The sequence below is a fragment of the Patiria miniata genome, unplaced genomic scaffold (genome assembly GCF_015706575.1).
Source record: "Patiria miniata isolate m_02_andy unplaced genomic scaffold, ASM1570657v1 HiC_scaffold_17, whole genome shotgun sequence".
Lineage (NCBI taxonomy): Eukaryota > Metazoa > Echinodermata > Asteroidea > Valvatida > Asterinidae > Patiria > Patiria miniata.
Window position 1 is genome coordinate 479,201 of NW_024037055.1, and position 13,655 is coordinate 492,855.

Genomic DNA, 13,655 nt, shown 5'->3' on the forward strand with positions numbered 1-13,655 from the left:
ACAGATTTAATCAACCATCGAGCACCCTTTCGGGGCCTACCCATTGTGCTACGTCATGAGTCCGCCATTATACTTCCTCTTTTTTTCTAGCGTGCAGCGTGCAGAAGTAAAAAAATTTTGCTCTCACCTTTTGACAAGTTTTTGTACAATTTTCGTTTTAAGAGTTTCTTTTCTATAGAATTTATTCATTAAGTGAGTTGTGTAGAATCTGTAGAGTTTGATTTTGAGTAAGTAGTTCTTCATTGGAGTGATTTTTTTGGTCTTTTGATTTTGTTTTTCTTTCACATGGCATAGCAGGTTTTTCAGCCTTTGTCTGACACCACGTGCAGCGGGCCAGGTTGGCGCCGTGGGGCTAACCCAGTGCCGGGAAGGCATCGTGGGTTCTCTCTCTGGGATCAAGTGCAATCCCTTTTTAGCCGAATTGGCTTTCTTGAGTTATTTTTATTATTACTTCTGTTTTACAGTTATCTAATAATAATATTTCTTTGTCAAAAACAATAATTTCATAATTATTAACTTGAAAAAATAAAAAAGACAGTGCATTTATTTTATGACTCCATAGACGGGACCTAAGCCAGCTGGCGTTGAGCATAACTTGCCTCGACACAGGTTCATCTCCCGAGTTATTTATCAAATCCGTCATCGTTGTTTCTGTAAAGGCCTTGGGGGAGACAGTGCGTCGTATCCCCGGAGAGAAGTGTGGTTATTCTCCACAAGGTCTGCTAGTCGCCCCATCAGGGCTCGAAATATCCACTAGACCATGGACCGTGTCTAGTGATTTCGGTGTTGGTCTAGTGCTGTGTGTGACTGCACTTGTCCGGTTGTCTAGTGTTTTTTCTTGCACTATATAAACCATTGCACTGAAATATATTAGCAGTTGAGGTTTGATTAATCGTGCTTTGAGTTCATTACTTGATTGATTAAAATTACCGACCAAAAAACTCCCTGTGCCGTGCCGAAACGCAACGAAGCTGCCTGGCCAACGCGCCAGTCATGCCAATTGCAGACATTAGCTGCATCGATGAACATGCATGCGTGCCTCGTGAGCGTCCTCTTTTCTCTTAGCGGCAGGTCGGGTAGGACGTGCGTTAAATAGCTCGCTGTTTGCCTCGTCATTTACTACCCTTTTTTGCGCTTAAGAGAAGTTTATAATAAAAAGAGTTAGTAATAAAAACAGTTTGTAGAGTTTCATCATCTTCTTGGTTCTATTTATTTCATAAATATGAAGTGTTTGGGGAGGGCCGATCTTTCACAAACCGGGGGGAATTCCTCTCCCACGGGACGGATCGAGTTCTCGGGGGACTCTGCCGTTAACGCTACGACGTTACCGCGGCAGCAGTCTCTCGTCCGGCACCCTCAGCCACAGTCGGCTAGGGGAGTTGGCAGTTCCGCCGATCAGTTAAGGGGACCTCTGTCACTTTCTCCAGTCAACTGCGGAACACCCAAACTAAAGGCACACTCCGGCAAGGTTCCTCCAAAACATATCTCCTGTGCCGGAGCAAAGCCTAAGAAGGGCCGTCAGGGCAAGCATGGCTCGGCAACGAGCGCCGCTGTGTCACCTGGCCCTCCCCCGATCACGGGGCAGCCCGAGGGGACTAGCCGTCACGCTTCGGTGGGCTCTAGTCACCCATGTCCTCCCGACACAGTGCCGAACACCACTGGTTGTCGGGATGGGCTATTACACGGGCTACCGGCCCGTCCAGCGCTCACTCAGCCCACGGGGCCTGAGGCGCTGTCGGCCTCCCGACACAGTGCCGAACACCACTGGTTGTCGGGATGGGCTATTACACGAGCTACCGGTCCGTCCAGCGCTCACTCAGCCCACGGGGCCTGAGGCGCTGTCGGCCGGGTACATTATGAGCGATGCGGAGCCGGTCGACCGGGGGGATCTCGGACCGACGGCCCCCGTGCTATCTCGCTCAGAGGGACGACTCTCATCATCGGATTTTTTTCCGTTGTTCGGGGGTCCCGGTGCCCCAGGTGTCTTCTGACTTGTAGTCAGACACACCCTGGGGCCGTTCTTCAAAGAGGAATAGCAAGAAGAAGAAAACTGATCGCCGATTACGCCGTTCTTCTTCAGATTCTGACGGTTCCTCTGACCGGTCCCACCAGGGCAAACGCTCCTGACGTGAGGACTCGATCTCGAGGTCTGTTTTTCTGCAGGCATTTCAGTCGATTTTACCTACACTATCGGCTATGTCTGCAGGACGCCAGACGGGCCCTAATGGTGGCCCCCCTGGAGTGGCGAGCCACGCCCCACAACCCTCGGTTGTTGGTCTAGCCTTACAGTCTCTGGGCACCGGTCACGGTTGGGTGACCCGTGAACAAAGGGACATACCGCACACAGTTAGCCATGCTCCTGGAGTCTTTATGTGCAGTGAATGCTTCATAGTAGTCATTCATTGGTCACGATTGCGTGGCCCAAGGACAACGAGGTACATGTACAAAAATGAAAAAACACATGTTCATACATGTACATGTTCATGTTTACCACACATGGTTGCGCGCTATACCGGAAGCCCGGCCTACGGCGAGCTGGACTTCACATTCGCCGGCCGTGGGCCACGGTCGCGTGGTCCAGAGACAACGGGACCTACTGCGAACAGTTAGCCGTGGGCCAGGATCCCCGCTTGTGTTTAGTCTTCACCATCTGCATAATATTATGTACAATGTATGTCTATTATCTCCGAGGGTGTTGCCCAGCCACCACCGCGTGGTTCTGTACAACTAGCCCCTCCAGACGGCTCTCAGTCAACGGGGTCATTTTGGCCTTCGCATTCGGCTGATTCATCCGATGATGACGAAGAATCAGACCGGTTACAATGGCTGTCCATCGCGGAAACGAAATTCCGTTTGCTGCAGAGGGACATTACACGGGTACTTAAATCACCCTCCGCCGATGAGCCCCCTCCGCCTGATCAATTTTCAAATCAAGCGCAGGACGGGCTCCACATCTAACAATTACAAGGTGTTCCCCATACCTCCGTTGGATCAAATGTGAAACACATCGACAACGGACAAAGTGGTGTCTATTTCTCAGGCGGGAACAGCTTCATTATTTTTTTTCTAATCCGGGCGAGTTTATTGCACCGATCCCACCGCGGCATACGCTACCGGGATGAGGACTCGGTTTTTCAACCCACTCATTACAAGCCTTGCAATTGTTCTCGGCTTTATTATCGGTCATATACGTTTTATACACGTACATGCATTGCCAAGCGGGCACGTTAATGAAACGTCCGTCTTAGTTCAGCTGCGAGCCGTGAACTCTGTAGCCCTCTACATTAATCACGGTTGGGTGACTCAAGGACAATGGGACACGCCGCGCAGTGCTTAGCCGTGCGGCGGTGTTTCTTGCTGTACTGAGATCACTACATTTTTCATGTACATTGTACATGTGTGCATTACTTGTGTATGTACACTGTCCATTGTCTCTGAGGGAGTTGTTCAACAACTGACTGTGGCCGTGTGCAACTCGTCCCTCCAGATATGTTTTACGGTTCTCGTTTACGGGGTCTATTCGACTCTTGCAGGCATGTTGTGGACCACATTCGAAAGATTGTGCCTGTATTCAAACTGCCTGCTGCTCTTCAAGCAATAATGTGATCATTACCGTTTTCCGTTAGCGAAATTCGGTATTTTTTTGTCACATCTTCCCTCTTCAATGCAGCTAAGCACAAGCTGCCAGCAGTATTATTCAAGCGGCTCTTCGTAAATAATACTCGCAGAAGCTTGAATACACTTTGCAGTAGAATTAAAGTGGGCTCGGCGATACGCGTTCAGCCTCCCTCTTTACCCTCATGAAGTACATTAGGTTTAATGTTTTAATCTTAATGTTGACCGCTATTTTCTTTATCAATTTCACGGTCTGCACTCAGTACTCTATAATTTTACACGAGTGCAGACCCTAGCAATCTTGGCCCGCCGGGGTAACATGATTGATGAACTGTTTCTCCCATCAAAGGGCGCCCGCCAAAGATTCGAGTCCCACCTTTGAAGTTTTTAACAGACAAAGATCTTTTCTTTTGCGGTGGATATCGATGTTTACATCCATATTGGTCGATGTCGACTACATGTGGGCCAGCGCAGGTGAAGAACAAACAGTTGTTTGTTTTCTCAACTGCATACCTCTTGAAGTTTGCCCAGATGATTTTGTGTGGCCGTGCTAGCAACATTTTCTGTACGCCATGCCACATAGGATAATGTAACAACGATTTCGATTCCGCTTCAGTTGTTTTGATGATTTCCATAAGTGACCTACCTGACTCATGACGACCTCCACCCATCTGTCTCGTAGGAGCTTGTCAGAGAGACTTTGAGGCTGACATCAATACCATCGGGCCAGCACAGTGTTGCGCCCATCTTGTATTTCCCTTGGAAAGATGTTGAAGAGATTTAGTCGACTGTCTAACACATCAACATGGGGAATGAGCCCTGGTCTGAAGGGTACACAACTGCAACTCATTTTCAGGCCAGAGCACTGAGAATTTCGCGGTTTTCAAACCAAGATTCTCGCTGCAACTTCATGGTGGCTCCATCCAGCCTTTTTTCCGCCTCACTCCTGGCCTCTGCTCAGATAGTAAAGGCGATATGACTGCGCCGTGGAAAAAAGATTGGTGGCATTCACCTATTTGCTTGTATCGGCCCAGTCCTCACTGCATTCAGTGCAGGCCATGACCTGACTTGTGCAGTACCTCCTGTGGTTCGGCGTTACCAACCTCACAAGGGTGGGCCTCTCACAGATTGCAGCCTAATTCATTAACTGTCATGGCGGACATGTTACCCTGCCAGTTAACTGCCCACCACACGCATCTAGTGGCGGATTGGTGAGGCCCTGTGTGAGCATCATTCAAGTTCCATTAACATACTTGAGATGCTGGCAGTCTCGGAGAAACTGCGATGTTACTTCTATATTCGGTGTTATGCCAGATGATCCTGGTTCGATGAGACTTTGACACAGTTGTAGTTTACATCGACGACCAGGTGGGCAGGCAGCCTGCACACCTGTGTACACTCACTTGAGAAATACCCCATTGGGTTTTTCCTCATAGCTTCTTGCTTTCGACAGTCCTCCTCCCAAGCAAGGACAACTAACCACATGTCAATCTGACTTGTTTCATGAACTAGTCACAGATTTCCAGGCTAATGCCTGAGGGTTCCTGACCCCTACACATGGCACACGAATACGATGGTGATGAAGACGGACAGGCTACTTATAAACACCTTCCTGTCGTCTTCCTCTTATCCCTCGGGTACTTAATCAACTGGAGCAGAAGGACAACAAGGTCCTCTTCTTAACTCCATGTTGACCCCATTGAATGGTTTTCCAGGGCTATAACCATTCCTCTTGGTTCACCAGTTGGAGGTACAAATGTTCTTCCGAGCAGAACAATATTCTGTTCCAGCACAGCTTGGGTTTCCTTCACCCAGCTCCGCAGGAATTTCTCCTGATGTACTGGATGTAATGCTCTCCATTTCACATTAGACCTTTCTCAAACAAGCTACGGCTTTTACAGCCTGCACTTGAGGGACTTCTAACATGACAGTAGATTACTTAATGTTAGTCAGTTGAACCTCCATGTCAGTTAACTTTTAATAAGGGGATACTGTAACACCCCTGAATTGCAGGACCTCTTCAACACCTTCTTATCCAAAAGTGTTATAAAGATCTTTAGAGTTCTGTGAACAAGTGAACAATTTCACATCTGTTTCATTGGTCCCTACGGTTGCCTTTTTTGTAAGCAGTTGTTACTTCTTGGTATACATGTAGTAAAGAACTGTTTTCTGTATAATAGAGACGGACCACATCTGATGGGAACCAAGTGTGCCCATCCGATTCCTACGGGAGGATTTTTGTTTTTTAACTAAGACTGTCGGAGTCCTCTTTACCTCCGGACATCTTTGTTCTAGGCATCAAATTTAAATCATTGTCCATTCCAGATGGAAAATGTTGGTGCCGCTCATGACTTTGGCGTCTGATCCCTAAAGAAGGTTTATGAGTTAAGACGGTCGGAGTCCTCTTTGCCTCCGGATGTCTTTGTTCTGGGCATCAAATGATTCTTGTCCGTTTCAGACAGCGAATTTTGGTGCTGATCATGACTTTGATGTCTGCTCCCTAAGGAGGGATTTATACTAAGGACTGTCGGAGCCCTCTGTGCCTCCGGACGTCTTTGTTCCGGGCATCAAATCATTCTTGTCCAGACGGAGAATTTTTGGTGCCAATCATGACTTTAACGTCGTACATTAGCTGCACTGGGACGCTTTGAATCAGTCACTTGCAGTTACAAATGTATTTGTCACGACAACCCTGCCATACCAACAGGCTTCTCGCGACACGTATTTGTCATGACAACCCTGCCATACAAGCAGGCTTCTCGTGACATGTTTTTTGTCATGACGACCCTGCCATACAGGCAGGCCTTTCATGACATGTATTTATCATGGTGACCCCACCATACCTGCAGGCTTTCATGACAAGATTGCCTGAAGGTTGGCTACGGTCATCCATGAAACCACGGACGTATCAACGGCAGAATCCGTGTGATTGGTCCGCATGCGCAAAATAAAAGGCAGAGCATGGGAGAACAGTGTTGAGGGCGACTGACTGAGCCCCATCATGTTCTCGGGACATTTTCAGACCGTAGACCTCCCCAGCATTGGTGTCTCCTAACTCTGATTCTTTATTGAGCTCTGTACATGTACATGTGCATTTTATAGTGTCTATATGTACCATGTCATGATGTTTTGCCTTTCACGATAATTTTTATTTTGTGTGCCCCACCGAACTCGTATGTGTAGGTATCGGTGGGCTGTAATTCATTACGTGTGATTCCCAAAATCGGGGATCACATCTCTGTTGGCATGTTGAGGCTACCATTATGACTAATGTCTTTATCATGCAAACCTTTTTGGGCTGCCTTGTCCACCCACATGTGGAGCGATGGGCCCATCCAGGGTTTACACGTATTGTTATGTGCCCCTGTGAAAGCACAATAGCATCTCGCATGACCCACCTTCTTGACGGTGCTAGTCTATGCATAAGTAGTATTGCTCTACAGGTAAGTAGAGTGAAGTAGACTCCCCCCCCCCCCCCCCCACAGAAGTGTGGTTGGGGTCTACGGATGAATACTTACCTGTAGAGCATCCCTCACCCCTACCCCACTCTTCTCGATGCCTTGGGTACTTTGTTGTATTCCGACTTAGCGCTCGAGAAAGAGGACGCTCACGAGGCACGCATGCCACGGGGTATTATGGGTAGGGCGCCAGAGGGCGCTATTGTATATAACTCTTAGCGGAAAATACCTGCCGGTAGGGAGAATATGCATAAGTAGTATTGCTCTACAGGTAAGTATTCGTTCGTAGACCCCAACCACACTTCTGTGGGGGGGGGGGGGGAAATTTGCTCTTGTACTTTATATAATAGGCTAACAGACCTTACATGTATCTCCAGTATAGCCTTTAACAACAGTCTGTCTAACTCGCACTTGATGTCGTTTGCCATCTTCAGTATCAAGCTCCTTCACGACAGCTGACCTACCTTGAAACATTTTCCAACTTTGTTTCAGGCATTACTGGGGAACGTTAGACACAACGTGATGGCATCAGAACCTTCTGGCATCTTGATGATAGACCTAGTTCCCTGGTGCATGACACACAGGCGCTCTGTGCAGCCTTTCCTTTGTCTTCCCATCTACGCTAAGAGTCATCTCCAAAGGGATTCCAGTTACCCATCTTAACTATGACCTACTGCACCGGGTAACTACATCTTCTACCATCGCAATGGGTACCTCGGACAGGGTTTGAGATTCCATCTGGATGGTCATTTAGTACCAAGCGCTTGGCCAACTAAAGAGAGCCAGTTGCATTCCTTCAACCAGAGCTATTGACAGTGTTCAAGGCCTTGCATTTGCTCATATCCAAAGTCCTAATCAAGCTTGTCTTGGTCCAGACGGACAATTCCACAGTCCAGATGTAGTGTACTACATGCTTCGTCTGGGAACTCACTCTTTCTTCCTGTCCAATTCAGAGCCACCCAGTTGGCTGTTCCTTCTAACATTCCACCTGGTCAGAAAGAAGGTATTGAATTCACTTCAACAGAATGATTTCTTCTCCCATCAGTATTCATCTTTCACACCAGTTTCAGATATCTACTGTCCAGGGTTACCGATGAGCCATAATTGTAGTCCTCTATCAGGGTTCCAATGATAGATCTACAGTTTCCTCAAAATCACTCTGATGCACGGCAGGTTTATCAGTTGACCTCCAACTGTGAAGTACCGGTAGATAGGCCTAGCATCTTGGATCCAAGTACCGTCATTGGGTCACTCGCCTAAGCCCCATATGGAACCAACAGGTACATTGAAGCTCTCCTTTCTGTCAGCTTGCGAAACCCATATTCTTACTGGCTGCTGCAGTAATTGCCTTAAAAAGGGAATTTCACTAATTTACGAGGTCATAGCCATTGGCACATGACCGCATTTACTTTTTTCCATAGGTGAAGTTCAACACATGGAATAAATCAACTTACTAAGTTGTATTTCCAGACCAGATATTTCCGGCCAAGTTGACATCCTCTTCATTAGTAGCAGAGGATATGGTGGTGCCCCCTGCGAGCTCTGCAGAACTACAGTACTCGCACTGAGCCTTCAAGAAACTTCATCAAGCAAATGCTCGTACAGTCATCTAGCATCATCTTCAAGCCTCTGTGACCATGATCGCTCAATTGTCGGTGCCCTCCCAAAATCAAGGATCAAAATCTCAAGCTCAGGAAACACCCAGCGTGACAACTTCCTGAACTCAACTGCTTGGAGCTTCCTTTTCAGATACAGGGAATTGGACTCTCTTTTTCAGGTATCAGAAAAGTGGAATGCTGGAAGAACCCTTACACTGTCACACCTTGCAAGCTGTTGTGCAAGCAGAGGGTTGCATTAGCAGAAATTCTTCCAGGAAACTGCACAATCAGCAGCCCGCAAAGCTCCTTTAGAATAGATAGGCAGCACGTGGGTAAGTCTAAGCAACCTTTTCATGCCATTTAGAATTGCATGTAGGCCTAGTTTAGACTTTGCCATTGCTGCTGCATCTCCCTTCCCTCCCTACAATCTTTTGGTGCTACTCTGCAAATGTAGGTAAACAGAGGTGAGATGTTTTATGTAATAGAATTCCTAAAATCCAAAGGGATTTTCCATTCTAGTAAGAAAACACTCACCTCTGTTTACCATCCCTCCGAATTAAAAAAAATAAAAAATAGGAGGAGTCTTTGTGTAACGGGGCTATTTAAGGGACATGTAGTGGGTGTGGAGGGTGAGGCTTGGGCGCTATTCTTTTCAGCGAATGTTTATGCGCATGCGCCCTGATATGCAAATGTAGGTAAACAGAGGTGTGTGTTTTCTTACTAGAATGGAAAATCCCTTTGGATTTTATGAAGTTTATTATATAGTTAGGCACCTTTACTCCACGTTTACTTAATGCATTTTAATCCCGTGTGGAGCAGGGTACGAAACCGCCCTTGTGCTGAGTGTTGCGGTGCGTTGGGAATTGACCAATGACGACTGCACACGCATGGCACACACATGCTTTCAGAGCGGTGTCATTTTCGTGACCTTGGCACTTGGAATAGACATCATTTTAGTGTGATCCTGACTTTATTTTTGTATGACCTGCTCACATTAAGGAGCAGGTCAGCTACGATTTTTTTCAACAGACCATCCCATAATACAAAAAAAAAAAGAAATAAGAAGAGGAACAATAGTTATTGGACTACCGGTGTGTCTCACTCACCAGAAAGTGAAACGGACATGTCTATTTAGCATCACACTGCAATCACATTTGCCCTAAACTGAATCGTTACTTAATGAACTTGTTTACTCTACATTTGAAGGACTGCATACCCTGGTAATGTACGGTATATCTGAAAGAACTGATGACGGTAGACTGTTCCAGATCTTCACAGCTGCCGGAAGGAAAGCTCTATTGAAACTTCGCAGAGTTCTTGCTGCAGTCATATCCTGAGGGACCGGGTACTAAAGAGCATATCTGTTAAGGAGCATAGATTGCCTGGTTTGTCGAGCAGCAGGTGGCCTTACAGGTGGGACCATGGATTTCAACATGATTGGGCACTTGTTGCACTGCATCCTATAAAAAACAGGAGACTGCTGCAGCATTTCTTTGATGGGATAAACTGTAAAGATTAAGCCTCAGTTGCTCTTGCTGGCTTAATCCTATTAGGTGGCATGCTTTCCTTTGGATTTGATCAAGAGCCAAAAGGTGGACTGTGCTAGCTCCCATCCAGGCTAGAGGTGCGTACTCCATCTTGCTTCTGATATAAGTCTTGTAGATGGTAACAAGACCTGCCTTGGTGAAGACTGGACCCGGTCTCCGCAACATTGAAGTACACTGACCAGCAGTGCGGGTGATATTCTTTAGATGTGTCTTCCATTCCAGGTTACGAGAGAAAGTAATCCCAAGAAGTGTCATCTCCGGCTCATCACTGACAATCAGACCTTGGAACATTATAGGCGGATGATTTTGGATGTCCTTCATGTGGACACAGTTAGATACTGACTCTTGGAAGGCTCAAATTATATTTTTGAGGTCCGTCCCCAATTGCTTATTCGTTCCACGTCTTCCTGCAATTGTTCAGCAGTAGTAGAGTCATTTTCCTGGAATCTGTGACCATGTTGCGGATACCTTTTTTTTTCTCAGTGGATTTGACAAATAGGACCAATTTGAAGAAAAAATAGCTCCTATACACCTCCCAAAAGTGCCGGCAAACTTTTTTATAGCACGTTTTTCAAAATGGCCGCCGACGCCATATTGAAATACATAAAAGTGATATCTCGGGAACCAGAAGCGCCATATTGATAAATGAGGTGTCGATTCCCACTATTTCTGGCATGACAAATCTGCTTAAATGGTATTCATTTCGTATCGGGACCATTGTGACCCCAAAATTCAAAATGGCGGCTGGTAGTTATCTTGAAAAACACCAAAGTATTATATCTCTGGCACCAGAGGAGCAAAACAGACATATAAGACTTTATTTTCAATTAATTCTGGCATTACAATGCATTAGAATGGTTCTTTTGACGTTATCTGATGCGCCAGAGGCTCTTTGGTATGTAACTGAAGAGCCATTCCCTTTAAATCCGCCACACCTAACTTATTTGAGTGGTTATTTTGAGTTAATCTTGATACCTATTTCTTTCTCTAATAACCTATAACAAGTTGTTTTAAATTCATGTGTTTTACATATAGTTGCCATTTGATTATTTTTTTTTTTTCGGGTGCGTTTATATTAATCTGTTGCTTATTATTCATCTGGTTAACGATTCGTTACTGTTCACTTTCTTGTGGTTTTTTTTTTAGTTTAATCAGCTGATACATCTGTTGACTTATATTTTGTTGGTTTGTTTATGTTTTACTTCAATATTGATGCTTAGCTTTGATTTTTGACAAGTTCTTTGAATCTACATTCATGGCATTTTCTAGCCCTCATGTCTACATTCATTCCATGTTCTCCATTTGTGTTTGTCCGATTGTTAGTCTGTTTCTGTAACTGTTGAGTTGACACTTCGGTTTTGTTTTGCTTCTCCAAAGCCTTTCATTGTTTCACAACTCAATATGCAATTCGTTTTCATTGAATCTGTGACTATTTTTTTCATAATTCTTGTCTAGGTTTGACATTATATGTTCATAAAATGAATCACATAAGCCTACATTACCAAGACTTCAAAATGCTATGCAGTTATACAGGCATTTTCCAAAGTCAGGGTTTATATGGAGAGCCTTGGCAAAATAAAACCGAAATGTCCACTCAACTCAACAGTTACAGAAGCAGACTAACAATCAGTGGACAAAAACAATTGGAGAACTTGGAATGAATGTAAATATGAGGGTTAGAGACAATAGAAAATGCCATAAATGAATAATCATGCAACTTGTGAAAAATAAAACCTAAGCATTAATACTGAAATAAAAACATAATCAAAACAAGAATATAAATAAAAAGATAATTTAATTAAATAATTGAAAAAATCAAGCACAAGAAAATGAACAGCATCAAACTGTGAACCAGATGATGATAAGCAACAGATTAATTATAATCACCATTGAAATAAACAAACATAATAATCAAATGGCAACTATATTAAAGGCAAAACAAATTTGTAAATATTAAACAAACAATGCATGGAATGGAGAACAAGTTTATTGAAGCCAGTACAATAATACATGTAAAACAAATTAATATTAGTTATTACAGAAATAAATAAAAGACAAAACTCAAAATAACCACTCAAATAAGTTAGGTGTGGCGGATTTAAAGGGGATGGCTCTACAGTTACATACCACTAGCCTCTGGCGCAAGAGATAATATTGCAGATTGACGTTTAGCAGGTCAAATAGCAGGTCATGGTAGTCCCTGAAAAGTCAAAAGAACCATTTTAATGGATCGTAATGCAAGGGTTAATTGAAAATAATATGTTTGTTTTGCTCCTCTGGTTCCAGAGATATAATACTTTGGTGTTTTTCAAGATGGCTACCAGCCGCAATTTTGAATTTTGGGGTCACAATGGTCCTGAAACGTAATGGATACCATTTAAGCAGATTTGTCATGCCAGAAATAGTGGAAATTGACACCTCATTTTATGGCTCATCTGGTTCCCAAGATATCACTTTTTATGCATTTCAATGTGGCGTCGGCGGCCATTTTGAAAAACGTGCCATAAAAACATTTGCCGTCACTTTTGGGAGGTGTATAGGAGCTATTTTTTCTTCAAATTGGTCATATTTGTCAAATCCATCAAAGAAAAAAAGGCATCCGCAACATGGTCACGGATTCCAGGGAAATGACTCTACTACAGCTGCTAGCTTTATGCTCGATCTTATTTCAGGAGGTGAATTTTTGATTAATGTGAATATTGTGGTGTCGTCAGCATAGGCAAGAAGTTCTGAATGACAGATCACATCACGTAGATCTTCGACGTAGATTAGGAACAGAGTAAGGCCAAGAATACTGCCTTGGGGAACACCAGCATTGATCTCATAGCAGGTTGACTTCTGTCTAGCAACCACTACCTCAAGATGTCTGTTAGATAAATAATTCTTCGTCCAGGTAAGCAGTTGGATAGTGATTCCAAATGAACCTAGTTTTTGAAGCAGACCATGATGCCATACTCTTGTCAAAGGCGCCTTTGATGTCCAGGGCGACCACTCGAGCTTCACCTCTCTCATTTAAGATGGTGAGCCACCCTTGAGACATATAGGTGAGGAGATCAGAGGCAGAGTGGAGGCTTCTGAATGCAAATTGGTTGTCTGATAGGAGGTTGTTTGAATAAGATGTTTCTGTAGTTTATCATTTATGATGTTCTCCATTACCTTGCTGATAATAGATAGTAGAGAGATCGGCCGGTAGTTTGATGGGCAAGATCTACTATTCTTCTTGTACACAGGAACAACTGATGCAACTTTCCACTGGGAGGGGAAATAGCCTCTGCTGAAGCTGAATCGGAAAAGTTTCAGACATTGACGTAATTGACAAAAAAAATGTTGATCAATTAATGGTTTTTCTGATTACAGAATACAAACATCATTGATTATTTTGTTTAAGAGTTATAGGTGAAAGTAATTGGTCCCTTTTTCAGCTTAAATCGGTTGTA

General features: G+C 44.5%; 1 protein-coding gene across 2 annotated transcripts in view; it reads left to right on the plus strand.

Moving 5' to 3' along the window:
* Nucleotides 1–13,655, plus strand: part of LOC119723309 (leucine-rich repeat-containing protein 9-like) — a 104,243-nt gene that overhangs the window by 36,406 nt on the left and 54,182 nt on the right. The gene's annotated exons all lie outside the window — the stretch shown is intronic.